The sequence below is a fragment of the Mustela lutreola genome, chromosome 4 (assembly GCF_030435805.1).
Source record: "Mustela lutreola isolate mMusLut2 chromosome 4, mMusLut2.pri, whole genome shotgun sequence".
NCBI lineage: Eukaryota > Metazoa > Chordata > Mammalia > Carnivora > Mustelidae > Mustela > Mustela lutreola.
In genome coordinates this window covers 19,365,517-19,379,498 of record NC_081293.1, presented here as the reverse complement: position 1 = coordinate 19,379,498, position 13,982 = coordinate 19,365,517, and the positions used below count along the sequence as shown (strand labels likewise).

The window sequence follows — 13,982 nt, the reverse complement described above, 5'->3', positions numbered from 1 at the left end:
GGAAACACAGGGCCCCTGTACATTAGGCTCCAGGTGAGTGTGTGTGTGTGTCGGGGGGAGGTGAGTTGGGGATGTCTTCCTTCTTCTGTCTCCAGACTATACACTAAAGTTTATTCACTTTGAGCACCAAAAAATGACATTTTCAAGAGCACTTTCCTGCTGTTAGATGAGACTGTAGTTCCTGTAAAGGGGCTGCCTATGTCCCAGAGGTTTTGACTGGCAAGACCGAGAAGCCCCCAGAACTCCCAGAACCCTACCATGAAGCCCCTTCCTCTGGTCTGGCTGCTCCCTGCCTCCCTCCTGAAGTCCAGCCTCACCCGCCTGAGTTTCTAGAATACCTAGGATGAGTTGCTCCTTCCCAGCCGTCAGAGACCCTCCAGTCTTATAACCTCAGCCTCTCTCCGCCAGGCCCTGGGACACAAGGAGCAACACAGACGTGGCTCCTGCCTTGGTTGGGACAGATCATAAACAAAGAAAGTCAGTAAGTCAGTGATTCTGGAAGGGGGGATATCACGCCACGATTCTGGGCTGCAATGGGCTGATGAGAAGCATCAGCGTGTGAAGATCCAAAGGAAGAAGTTTCTAGCAGGGGAAACCGCACAACCAAGGGACCCATGCTCAATCAGGGGAAAGACAGACACATTTTATAGCAGAAAGTCTCAAGCACCTTACCCAAAGCTGCCCTTTTGTAGGCAAGCAGGCAGGGGCCAGAGGGAGAACCCGTAGCTAGACCTTCTCTCTCCTGGGGCAGGTCTGCAAACACCGCTCCTGCTTCCACGCAGCCACCACGGAAGCTGAGAACACAGTGCCAGGGGGATCCAATGGGCAGATGCTGGAGCTCAGGGTGGCATCTCTGCTGGGGACCCTCGAGCAGGACCTCCTCGTGCTTCCGGGGGCAACCTAGCCACCAGCAGCTGGCAGGCAGCTCACCTCACGGTGGCTCACTGGATGGGAGCGCAGAGATGCCAAGGCTGAGTGAGGCCCATGGAGCTGCTTGGACGGACTGTGAGGCTCACAGGGGTCTTAGCTCCTTGCCTTTGGATGAGAAATCCAACCCGAGCTGGAAAAGTACAGGACCTGGGGTTCTGACTGCCCAGCGTCCCCATTTCTGCATTAAAAGACCCAACAAACAGAACTCTTGTTTAGGTCTTCATCTGGTCCCTGGGAAAACGGAAGTCTAATTAATCAGGTTAAAGGCGCTATGACCATGCTGAGCGATGGCTTTCACCCAACAGTTAGTGGTTTAAACGAGAAAAGTCCTTGAGAGAGATTGGAATCCCGCACGAAACACCACTGGCACTTAAACAGAGAAAAGGTGCTCATTGATCTCCTATTAAGAGAAATGGAGGGGCACCTGGGTGGCTCAGTGGATTAAACCGCTGCCTTCGGCTCAGGTCATGATCCCAGGGTCCTGGGATCGAGCCCCACATCAGGCTCTCTGCTCAGCAGGGGGCCTGCTTCCCCCTCTCTCTCTGCCTGCTTCTCTGCCTACTTGTGATCTCTCTCTGTCAAATATATAAATAAAACCTTAAAAAAAAAGAGAGAGAGAGAGAGAGAAATGGAAACTAAAACTGCTCTAAATGCCAGGTTTCCCCTGTCACTTTGGGAAAGACCAAAAACACGGGGGTAGAGGGTCATGCAGACCCATACAGCCATGATGCCGGCAGTAATGTGTTGGGAAATTACCTTGTACTCTGACCTGGCGAGTCTTCTAGGAATGTATCCAGCAGATAGACCCACAGGTGTGTTGTAATAGCAGCTGGCGACCAAAAGGCCCTCTAGGATGGGAGTGGCCAAACCCATGATGGGCCGTCCACACATCAGAGGACCATGCAGCTGTGAAATGCGTAAGGAGGTCAGCCGGCTCGTCCTCCAAAGACTGGTCTTCCAGATCACAGCCTTCCGAGGGCCGCCATCCCTGGTATGTTCTCTCGCCTGCCCAGCTCAGCTGGTTCGAATGCTGGCTTTGCCTACAGAGCCAGGGAGCCTGGAGCACCAGGCACAGGCCCCAGGGGCCACCACCCCATGTAGCAGCTGGTCCTTGCTCCTCTCTCCTGACTCATAACCTCAGGATAAGCCAAAACTTTGCTCCTTCTTTGGGGGAATATCTTCTCTGTGATCAGGTTTCCCTAGATCCTGGCTGTGCCATCTCGGGGAGTCCATTCTGGGGCCTGGCTAATTCCCCAGGAACACTTGCCCTGTGGCTCAGCTTCCCTGGGACGAGTCACCCAGGCCCCCGAGATGCCTCTCTGTCCCCTCCTCACTGCATTTCACAAATCCACCTTTTCCTGAGAAGCAGGGTGGTGTCTGGTGGTTAAGTCCCAAGGCTCTGGTAGTCAGCTGCCGGGGCTCCAGTGTTGGCTCCAGGATTTCCTAGTACGTGTGAGCTTGGTAGAGTCACATACTCTCTCTGTTCTCAGGAATGGAGCTGCTAATAGCTTCTCTTTAAGATCCCCTTAATAGCTCTTGGCACAAAACGTGTACCCAATAAATGTTACTATTATTTTATGGGCCACTGGGAAGCTAGCTGGAGTCAATCCACAGCACATGGGGAGGAAACGTATTTCCTCACAGCCTCCCTGAGGGGAACTCAGGAGGAGAAAGTCATTTGGCAACGCTCTGCCCGGGGACCAGGACCAGCAACGGGGTTGGTGGAGGCCGCCCCGTCTCCCAAGTTGGCCTTTGTATTTTAAGACGTGTGGCTGGACTCCAGATAAGGCCTCAAAGCACTCCGTCCTATCCCGGAGCGAGCCGGCCCTCCCAGGCGTGCAGGAGCACCAACGCCAGACTCTGCTGGGGTCTCTGGCAGACGCTGGAGGAATTAGGAGCAGGTGGGGGCTGAAGCCAGGTAAGGTCCCCCCAGGTTATGTCACCCAGTGGGGCCTTTTAATTCTAGCCTTACGACTGCCATGCAGGTGAGAGCGTCCGAGAGGAACTTGGGTGGAAGGCGAAGCCCCCCCCATCCTCTCCCACTGCAGCTTCTTGGTAGAACCTAGGGGACCCCCCAACCCCTCACTGGCGGCCCCCAGGCTTCTGCTTCCCCCCACGCCCCAGGCCCAGAGCTCCTCTCCGCCTGCCCCTCCCCTTCAAGCTTCTCCTTTGCTCTTCCCTCACCTCCCCCCACCTCCCCCACTGCCTCTCCCCCCCTCCCCCCTGCCTCCTCCTGCCTCCTCCTGCCTCACTTCCTCCCAGCCCCACGCAAAGGCACAGGCGGTTCTTGGCCATATGGCTCTATTATTCTAATATTTCCCAGATTTTATGACCACAATGCTGAGAAAGTGTCAGGTGCTCCGAGACGCGGTCCTTGGCCTGAAGACGCATCTGCGACGAAAGCCACTCTCTGGAACGGAAGTGTCACCAGCGATTTTCCTCGTAAAAAAGTGGTAACCGCGACCCTGGGGCTTTGTGCTGCGGGCGCACCACAGCTTCCTTCGCTCTGAAGAAGCCCAAGGGGACACGTTGGGCTCCCTCAGGCTGCACTATTAACAAGTATTAACTGGGAATTAGTTGGGGACAGTGACCCACGGCTTGGACCTCCTGCCCTTCGGGCAGTCGTGAGCGCTGGTGGACACGCTCTGCCCATCCACGCAATGGGCTGGCCCTGGACACCTTCCTCTCATGTCACTGTGGGCATCTGCACGCTGGGCTCACACATCTGGCAGGTTACCCGCCTGGTGGACACGCTCTGCCCATCCACGCGACGGGCTGGCCCTGGACACCCTCCTCTCACGTCACCGTGGGCACCTGCACGCTGGGCTCACACGTCTTGCAGGTAACCCACCCACTCACATTCGCCCACCACTCGGCTCCTCGCTGCCCCGAGACCCCCACATCCGACTGAGCCTCCGCTTCACATTCACACATCACACGGCCCCCTTGGGCAACGGGTAATTCTCCACCCGCACCTCCTGCAGCTCTCGCTTCCACCCACCTGCACCCCCGGCCACAGATGCAGAGATGACTCCCAGCCCCCACTTTCCCCAGCACCCCCGCCGCTCTCAGACCCTGCCCTCCCCAGACCGGGACTCTCGAAGCTTCATGCCAGACACGGGCCCTCACTTGGCCACTCAGACACACGCAAAGCCGCTGGCCCGCCCCATGCAGGCACATGCAGGCACACTCATGCCCTCCGAGGGTAAGCCCTCTGGGTGGTGAGGATGCTCTGGGCTTCTATGAAGCTAGCCTCACCCCTCCCCCTCCTTGGAGGCAGGGGCTTTCTGATCCCCAACCCCCACCTGCACTCCTACCCCACCGAGCACTGCTGGCCTCAGGAAGAGCTCTGGAAACCTCAGGAGAGTAGGTGACTGTCGCACGCAGGTCTGCTGGTAACCTAGGAACCCTTCTGTCCTGAGCCAGCCAGCAGGGTTGCTCCCCATCTAGGGGAACCCATTTGGGGCATGGCTCAGTGAAGGAACACCTGGCCAACAGCTTCTGCCTGGAGGCCACTCGTTTCCCTTGAGTTTGTCCCCCACTTACAGGCTGATAACATGTAGGGGGGCCTTGGGCCCCAGCTGCTGTCCTCCATCCCTGACCAACTAGTTCCTGTCTCCTGAGGCCTCCTGCCTGCAGACAGAGACATGCTCGGGCAACTCCGTGCACAAGCTGACCCGCCCCCCCCATCCCACCCGGTTGATGGGGCCCAGAGCTTCCAGCAAGAAGCCTGAGGGCAGGCCAGGCCTAGCTCCGGGAGCAGAGCTCTGCCCCACAGACACACTTTGAAAGGCATGTTCAAGCGCTATCCCCCCCGAAATGTCACCTGTTGCCTGTTATCCCACCGGTAAAGCTCCAGGCCTTTGGGTTTTGAAGATGTCACCTGCTTGGTCAGACAGCCCCTCCCTCCTGCAGAGGTTATCACCCCCCTGGGTTGCCTCCGTCCTGTTCTTCCAGCCTGAGGAGGGTGAGATGGCTGGGCAGGAGAGGCAGGAAGGAGCCAGAAAATAATAAATACTCCCTCCAACGCCCTTTGCTGAAAATGTCAGGCATTCCATGGCGACCCTGCGGTTTACAGGACGGAGCTGGCTTTCAGGAAGACCCCGCTCCCCCTCCCCAAGCTCCAGAACTTGTCCCGCCACCGGGTAGCCGTGGGACCTTGGACAGGTGTCTATATCTCTTTGAACCATTTTTCATCTTTAAAATGGGGATACTATGGGGTAGAGAATAAATAAAGCGCATGTGCATGTTCAGTCCCTCCCTGGCCCACACAGGAATCGTTGAACCTCTGGGTGGGCAGCCCTAGCTCTTGTCTTTCCCCAGAGTCTCAGGGATGCTGCGTTCCTGCCCAGAGCCCAGGCTGGGAGAACCAGCCCAGGCCTGAGGGCAGCCTCGTTGGCACTGGCCAGCTAGAGCCAAAGGAGGCTAAGCCCTGGGCCTCCTGACCCCCGCCCCTCTGGTGGAGAGCAGATTGTGTGGCGGGGAGGAAGGCACGGAAGCCTAGGGGTACTACCTGCAGCACAGAGACGCCTCCCTGCACCTCCCCTACCCCAGGGCCTCAGCCTGTAAGGGTCTCCTCCCCAGGGGCAGGCTGCAGAACCGCTTGTTGGGCAGATTTAAGAAGCTTTTCTATCGTAATTTCAATTCTCACTGCAGCCCTTTGGGCGTAGGCATTTTGAATCTCTGTGGTTTATAGATGAGGACCGGGAACGTGAAGGGGCGCCTCCAGGTCACATAACTTCATGATCACACAACTGAGATTCCTGCTCGGATCTTCTGGCCAGGACGCTAACCCCCTGAACCCCCCAGGCCAGGGTGTCCCCAAGGCTCCCAAGGACAGGGAGCTGAGCATGGGTGAGATTTGTCCCTCAGGAATGGCCACCATGGACACCTACTTTATTTGTTAATAAGACACCCCCTCCCCCCAAATGCCCCTCCCCATCCCCTTCACCATCAGTTCCTTTGGGAACACACGGGGTAGGGGTGAGGGGTTGCTGGCAACAGAGCCCAGCTTCATGTCATTGCCACCCACCAAGTGGGTGGCACCTTCCACTTTCTTCTCCATCTGGCCTCTCCCTACGCCCTGTGCTACCTGAGAATCTCTGTAGGACCCTGGGCCCCTCATGTTGTGTCCTGCCACCCGGCTTTGAGTCCCATGCTTCCCTCTGCCTGGAATCCTCTTGCCTGCATTGCCCACCTGGCTGACTCCATTAGTCCTTCACACTCGGCTCAGGGGCCATCTCCTCCAGGGAGCCCTCTCTGACCCCTCTCCCCCAAAGAGCCTCACTATGTCAGGCCATTACCCATTCACCATCATAATGGCCCTTTCTCGTCTTCCCGGGGAGTAGTCGGTGGGTGAGCTCCACAAGGATGCAAACCTTGACTTCTCCTCAGTTCAGCAGCACCATGAAAAGGAGAGCTCCTTCTAAGTGTCAGCAACCCATCACACACTGGCTTAGGTAAAAGGGAATGGGTTGGCCTATATGGACCGGAAAACCAAGAGGCGTTGATCTGACTTTGGACAAAGCTAAAAACGCAAAGAATATGATCAAGAATCTTCCTCTTTGTTACACACACACACACACACACACACACACACACACCCCTCTCCTCTCTGTGGGGCCTTTGTTCTTCGATTCTCCACAGTGGTGAGGGAGATGGCAACACCCAGCTCCAGCCTTCCGTCCTACGGGGGAATAAAGTCTGCTTAAGGAGAGTTCTCTTTCCCAAGAGAACCGGCAAAGTCCCAGGAATTCATTCTGATCGGCCAGAACCAGCTGTCATACCTCTCAAGTATCTGGAAAGCAGCTAAGCCCCACGGAAGCAGGTACAACCGAGGAAGGGAGGGAGTGAGGCGTGCTTCTCCAAAGAAAATAAGATCACTTTTACCAAAAGGAGGGAGAACAGACCCAGGGGACACGCAAACAATGTTCATGAACGCAGGACTTTTTAAAATTCAATGGACACACAGATCTCTTGGGGATCTTGTCAAAATGCAGGTTCTGCCTCAGAATGTCGGAGACGGGGGCCTGAGAGTGTGCTTTTCTGGCAAGTTCCCCGGCTGCTGTTCCACTGGAGTGGCGGAGGCCGCTTTGAGTGGGGAGGGCCCTAATGCCCCCTTAACACCTGCCCCGAGCCGACAACTTGGCAACAAGCGAGGGCCCCAATGCGCTGATGGCACTTGGTGCCCACCTCAGGCCTCCCCGCACCCTGGGCCCGGCTGTGCCTCTCGCATCGTCCCTCACCATAACCCGCCGAGGTGCACAGGACAAGCCTTCCACCTTCTTCCTGTTTTGCAGATGACGAAACAGAGGCTCCAGGAAATTCTGCCCTTCTCCTAGGTCACACCTGTGCCGAGGAGTTGGGCCAGGTCCCAGCTACCTGTCTCTCTAAAGGACTCCCCAGAACCCGGCCCACCCTGCTACGGTCCCATTTTCCTGGGACTGGAAATTCCCCGGTCCCCCAGGCAAAGGGTTGTGTCCTCTGAGGTGTGCTCAGTTTTTTACAGCTGACTGGGGTTACCTCCTGGCGCTGCTGTTTGTAAATCAAAGTTACAAGGGACAAAGGTCATTTGGGCAGCACCACCTCCCCCCACCTTGGTTATTTTTAACCTCTCCTTTATCAGTTTTCTCCTTTCTGTTCTCCAGTTGCTGTCATTACATAATAGATACGGTCTCACCCAGGGTGGGGTCAGTCACACCTGGGCTCCAGGGAATGAAATGTGGGTGTCCCTGGCACCTGATGCCCCCTCCCGGTGGGGGCTGGGAGCTGAGCATTTGCAAGTGATTTGAAAGAGGACTGCTCAGAGGGTCTACGGGCTGGCCCCAGATGATGATCATTAGGGAGCTCGAATACGGAATGAGCTACTGAAGAGGGAGCGAGAACCCCATCTGTTATGCCTTGAATTGTGTGCCCCCCAAATTCATGTATTGAAATCCTAGCCCTCGGTACCTTGGATGACCTCAGTTGCAGGAAGGGTCTTTGCAGATGTGGTAATTAGTTAAATTCAGATGAGGTTGTACTCGACTAGGGTGTGGGCCCCTCATCCAATATGACCCGTGTCCTTAAACAGAGGGGACATTTGGGCGCGTGCGTGTACACACACACACACACACACACACACACGAGGTCAGCCACGTGATGAGAACAGAGATGAGGGGATGCAGCCGAAGCCAAAGAACTTGAAGAATCGCCAGCCAGCCTCCAGCAGCTAGGGAGGAGGCGGGGGGCAGAGTCCCTCATGGCCCCAGAAAGAACCAGTCCGGCTGACACATTGACTTCAAACTTCTTGGTCCCAGAACCGTGACTGCACATATCTGTTGTTTAAGCCCCGGGTCTGGGGCACCTTGGGAGGGCTGAGCTCAGATACAAATACCCTGTCTCTAGAGGCGCTGGAGCTGAGGCTGACAGCCCTTGGCAGGCAATAGTCCTGTGGACAAATTATGCAAACCACCTACATAATTTCAATTTTCTAGTAGCCACATTTAAAAAAGAAAAGAATCAAGGAAATTAATTTTAATCGTATATTTTATTTCCTACAATATACCCAAAATATCATTTCAATTGGCAATAAGCCCTAAAAGAGCTGTTAATGAAATGTTTTATATTCTTTGTTTTGTACGAAGTCTTTGAAATCTAGTGTGTTATTTTCCACTTAGAGTCTCAGTCTGCTTGGATTAGCCACTCTTCAAGGGCTCACTCGCCACCCATAGCTAGTGGCTACCATATTAGATAACGTCCATCCAGTGCTTTCTCTCCTCCACTTGGTGACATTTTTTTTTTTTTTTTTTTTTTTTTTTGGAGGGAGAGGAGGAGAATGAGTCTCAAGCAGCCACCATGGGACTCCATCTCACAACCTGGAGATCAGGACCCAAAGTCGAAATCAACAGTGGGACACTGAACCAGTGGAGCCACCCAGGCACGTCCTATATCCGGGTGGCTTTAAGCATTCTACGGATCCTGTGACAGCCTGTTTCCAACTAGAAAAATGAGAACAATACGGACACCTCCTCCATAGGGTCTGTATGAGGATTAAGTAAGAAGTCATCTGTTTAGTGGGTTCCTGACACTGGGTAAACTCCTAGCCAAGCACTGTTACAAATTTGTTGGCATCAGACCCAATATTTAAGGATGTCCCCACTCTAGAGGATCATAGAATCACTGCATTTCTCCCCAGGCTCCTCTCAAAGCCCCTCCACACTCACATCCACCTCCAGGCTCCCTACTCAGACCAGCCCGAATCCCCCTCCTCCTGGATGGGTCCTGGCTCCCATTATAAACTCTCAGAGCACCCAGGGAAAGTCTCATAATTTAACAATTTAACTATTCTGTTAATTGTGTTATTACATGTGCGTGAAGCTGTCAGTACCCCCAGGTCCAGGATCTGCCTTCTCCGGTCTCTCCCCTGACCTCTGAGTTCTGGACCGTTCCATCTCTCAATTGGGCAGCAGACCCCAACTGAGTGAGCGCCCATCCCACGTCTGCCGTTGGACCCTGTTGGACCTCAAGTGGTGTCAGTTAGTGGTTCTGTGGGCTGATTCACCCAAGCACACCTCTCAGATGCCCGCAGAGGGGTGACCTCTGGGCACCAAGGCCCACAGCAGAGAGTAAAGTAGTAGCCATACCTCTGGGCCAGCCCAGGGTTGGAGGTCCTAGAACTTCCCAGAACGTCCAGCCGTCATGCTGTCCAACATGCCTTATGGCTTGCAGGCAGGGAAAGGATTCCTGCCATGGGTTCCCTGCCCTGGGCTTGGGTGGGCCTTACGCAGAAGCTCCTAGAGGCCAGCATGGCAGGCCCAGGATGAGACTCAGGTCTGGCAGGAGACCGAGGGCTGCCCTTTGAGCCACCCGCCCTTCCCATCTCTCTCTTGCCTAATGGCATTTTGTGGCTTATTTAATACACGTCGCACCCTGATAGAGGCACCCTGATAGAGGCCCCGAGGACTGGGTAAATGAGTCACCACCACCTCCAGGAGGACCTGATCTGTGGGAGAGTCAGTCAGGCCAGCCCTGCCCAGCCCAGCCCCTCCTGAGCCACAGCTCCCACCCCCAACACACACAAACAGTTCTGCCAGCTGGTGATCACACTAGGGCTGGGCCCACCCCCAACAGGGAAAGGCCAATAGGCACGACAAGTCTTGTAGGCAACGCTCCCCCACTTGTGCTTGTGTGAACAGCTCCCTCCTCCCTTTCAGGGCTCTGACTCAGCCATCTTCCCTACAGATTACAGGGGGCTTTGTCCCCCCGCCCCAGCCCTAAGCCAGTCCTCTAGGTCCATCCTATCCCCATATCCCCTGCCAGCTCCTCTCTTCTTCATGGAGGTGAAGACCTGGGTGTCAAATCACACCCTGCCACCTACGAGCTGTGTGGCCTTGGTCAAGATGATGAACTTCTCTGAGCTCCAGATTCCTCAGCCACAAAGAGGGATGGGAATAACGTCTACCTCATCGGGCCACTGGGAAGTTTAAAGGAAGACAAGTGACCTCGCATGCATGGCAGAGCGAGTGGCACACTAGCAAGGCTATAGCTTAAATGTTCCCAACCCATCATGGCCGTGATTATCATTCGCTTGTAGGGGGAGGCAAAAAGCTTATTCTTCTCCAGGAACACACATTCCAATCCATGGCAAAGCTAGGAGACACGATGTCCATTTTACCTGCTTTACCAGGATTTTGCAGCCTATGACTCCTTGCTGAGGAATTTGCACTGATAGAAGGAGCTCATTCATTCTGCAAATATGTCCTGAGCACCCGCTAGGAAGTGACGTGTTCTTGGTGATCCCAAGAGCAGAACCGGGGCGTGTGGATGAGAGACCGTGCCCCGCAGCTGCCCAGACCCACATCACAGAAGTTCCTTTTGTGCTTTCTTGAGGTGACAGCGGGTTCTGCGCCTGTGTCCCTGGAGCGAGGTCCTGGCACGGCCCAAGCTGATGTCTAAGAGGACGAGGCAGGAGAGGATCATGCTCAGAGATTCGGGCCAGCTCCGGTGCTGGGATCCCTGCTCCACCCAACTCTTGTGATACTGGGAAAGTCAATAGTTTTAGAGAGCCTCAGTTTCCTCCTCCCTAAATGGGCAGAACCGCACAGGGTGGCTGTCAGCTCATGCGTGTGGAGGCCTCTGCCTAACTATATTCTTTCTTCCTTCTTCCCGCCCTCCCTCAACCATCCGCTCACCCACCCAACATTTTTTTTTTAATTTCTTTTTTTTTTTTCAGCTACTGTGGGGGAGGTAGGAGGAGAGGGGGACAGACCCAGGGCTCAACAGTGAGGAGCCTCAGTCCATCATCCAGCTCCACGCGGCGATGCTGGGGCCACGGACCAGCTCCTGGGAAGGGCTGACCCCTCTTCAGCCCAGCCCAGGTGACTGGCCACCCCTCTGGGCCCAAGCCTGGCCTAGGTGAGAAGAAGCCCAGGCTCCTGGGCAGATGGCCAGGGTGGACCTCCCCCCTGCTTGGACCCCAGCCAGCACCACCACCCCCCCTGCCCCCGGCTGGACTTGTGACCTTCTGTTTCCTGTCGCTTGGCAGGAAATGAGTTCTGAAAGAGAAGGGCTGTGTGGGCTCCAGACAGTCCACCCCCGCATCAGGCAGAAAGTACCAAGAGGGGGAGGTCCCAGCCATTTCTACTCCCTTCCCTCAGAAAAGCAACGCTTTTATACAAATCTCCCCAACAGATTTCTGCTTTGTTCTCTGGAAGAAATGGGAACATGTGGCCACCGCTAGCCCCAAGAAAGGCTGGGAAAAGGGAGCAGGATTACCATGATTGGCTTAACCCAGGGATCAGCACCATTTACTGCAAAGGGCTAGAGGGGAACTATTTTCGACTTTGGGGGCCACGTGGTCTCTGCTGCAACTACTTCACTCTCCTTGGCAGTGCGAAACCCGGGAGCAAACAGGTAGGGCTGTGCTCCAGCAAAACTTTAGGGACACTGATGTTCAAATATCACGTCAGTTTCATGTGTCACAAAATATTCTTCTTTGATTTTTTTTTTTTTTTTCGAAAGCCATTTTAGCTCATGGGCCATACAAAACCAGGTGGCAGTCCGATTTGGCTCTCAGTTTGTAGTTTGCCAGTCCTTGGCTTAGACCAGTCATAATCCATCACCTGGGGTGGGACATGCTGTCCCTCCAAGGAAGGGTGTGTGTTTGGCATGTGGTGTGCTGTGTGTGTGTATGTGCGCGTGCGCCTGTGTGTGTGGTATATGTGTTTACACCCACCTGGGGATGATGGGAGGAGGGTGTACTAGAGGAGCGACTGGTGGCGATCCCCACAGGCCGTACTGTGGGGAGCACCGGGAGCACAGTAGCATTTGAACCCAAGCCATCCAAACTTGAGAGCCTACCCTCGTGGCCGCCATTCTCTGCTCAGAGACCTGGGCTCGCTGTGAAGGTAAGGCTGGGGGTAGGCATCAGGACTAGGCATCAGGACTAGGCACGTGACCAGGCATCAGGACTAGGATGTCACCAAGAAGGCTCACCACACAGAAACCCAAGTCTACACACTCCCGAGGCTTTCCAGTAGCCTCTTCTCTTGGGAGGACCCGGGTGAGAGATCAGAGGAGCAGGGTACAGGGAGGAAGGAGGAGCTCCCACCTCCCACCCCCCCCATGGGAATGCACATCCCCACCCCACCCCCATCTGTGGAGATCGGGTGGGGGCTTCCCTCCGGCCCTGGAGCAGGATTTCCGTTTCCCTTGACAATGACAGACCGGAAATTGGGTCTTATTCTCATGGTAGGAAGAGAAGCCCTCCCACTCTCCCTGACTACCTTTTTCTCCTGCTTTTCCCTTCTGCCCGCCCTAGTACCCAGGAGATCGGGACGTATCTACAGCTGAGGAAGCCTGAAAGAATGTGGAAGCTCAGAGATGTCATCCTTTTAGCCATTAAACATTTTCTTTAGCTCCTACCATATGATTTGCTTTTTAAAAGTCATTCAGTTCCCACTGAGCATGAGCAAGGCTCTCTTCTGGGGGATTTTACGTCCTTTGACTCATGTAATCTTCCCCAAAACCCTGTGAGGTACGTGTCATTAAACCCATTTCACAAAGGTGGAAACGGAGACCCAGAGAGTTTACTTACGTAATGACAGAGCCAGGTTTTAACCCAGGTCCGACCGACTCCAGAGCCCCTCTCTCTGCTGTCACCCGCTGCCTCTACCCCCAGGAGGCCCTGGAGAGAATGGAGGATTGGGGTTTAGAGCTCAGGTGTTGGAGTCAAAGAGACTTGAGTTCAAATTCTGGATGACATATATACCAGTCTAGAGCAAGTCATTTACTATCTCGTAACCTCAGTTTCCCCTCCTGTGGGGGCTAGGAGAGCTATTCTGTTTTTCTGCTGCACCATGACTTCCTCTGGGGAAACCACGAGTCCCCATTCCTTTGGTTCTCCTGGCAATGATCTCACTTGCCAGCTGCAGGAGTGAGCATACACCCCAGGCCTTGCCAATTACAGCATCTTGTTCTCTAGGCCTCAGTGATGAGTTCAGGGATACGTACATGTGACTAAATCCAGCCAATGAGAATTTGGCTGAGGGTTTTTGCTGGACCCATTAAGAAAGAAAGGCTCTCTTTTTGCTTGTTGGGGTGCAAGCCTAGAGTTGCTTGTGGCCATGTTGTCACCACACATGAAGAGCCTGTCTGAGAGGGAAAAAAAAAGCAAAGGAAGGGGAAAAAAAAAAGGCAGAAGTGAGAGACCCTAAGAGAAAAAAGATTCTCAGTGACTTCACCTGAGCTCCTGGCTCCCCTTATGCCTAAGACCTACCCTTTGTTGTCTTAGTTATATAAGCCAACCTGTGTTTCCCGCTGTGCCGGCCAGTCTGAGCTGTTACTTGGACACTTGCAGTAGAATGAAAGCTGCAGGAAGGCAAGGGTATTTGTGAAGTCAATGCTGTGTCTCCAGCGTTGGGCACACAGAACGTCCTCAGCCGACCTGAAGCACATCAGGTACAGCACCCCCCCGCCATGGGATGTTGGGAGGATAAAGCGGGGATGGATGGATACGCAAGGCTGGGCCGCAGGCCTGGCACAGTGAACCTCAGCAACCACGGCTCTGAGCC

At 54.6% G+C, this 13,982-nt stretch overlaps 1 long non-coding RNA gene across 1 annotated transcript; it reads left to right on the top strand.

The window, feature by feature from the left end:
• Window positions 1-3,255: 3,255 nt before the first annotated feature.
• On the top strand, window positions 3,256-9,113 carry LOC131830273 (uncharacterized). Its single transcript, XR_009353093.1, has 3 exons — window positions 3,256-3,772; window positions 6,577-6,757; window positions 8,734-9,113. It is a non-coding gene; the product is annotated as an uncharacterized LOC131830273 (long non-coding RNA).
• The last annotated feature ends 4,869 nt before the right edge of the window (window positions 9,114-13,982 follow it).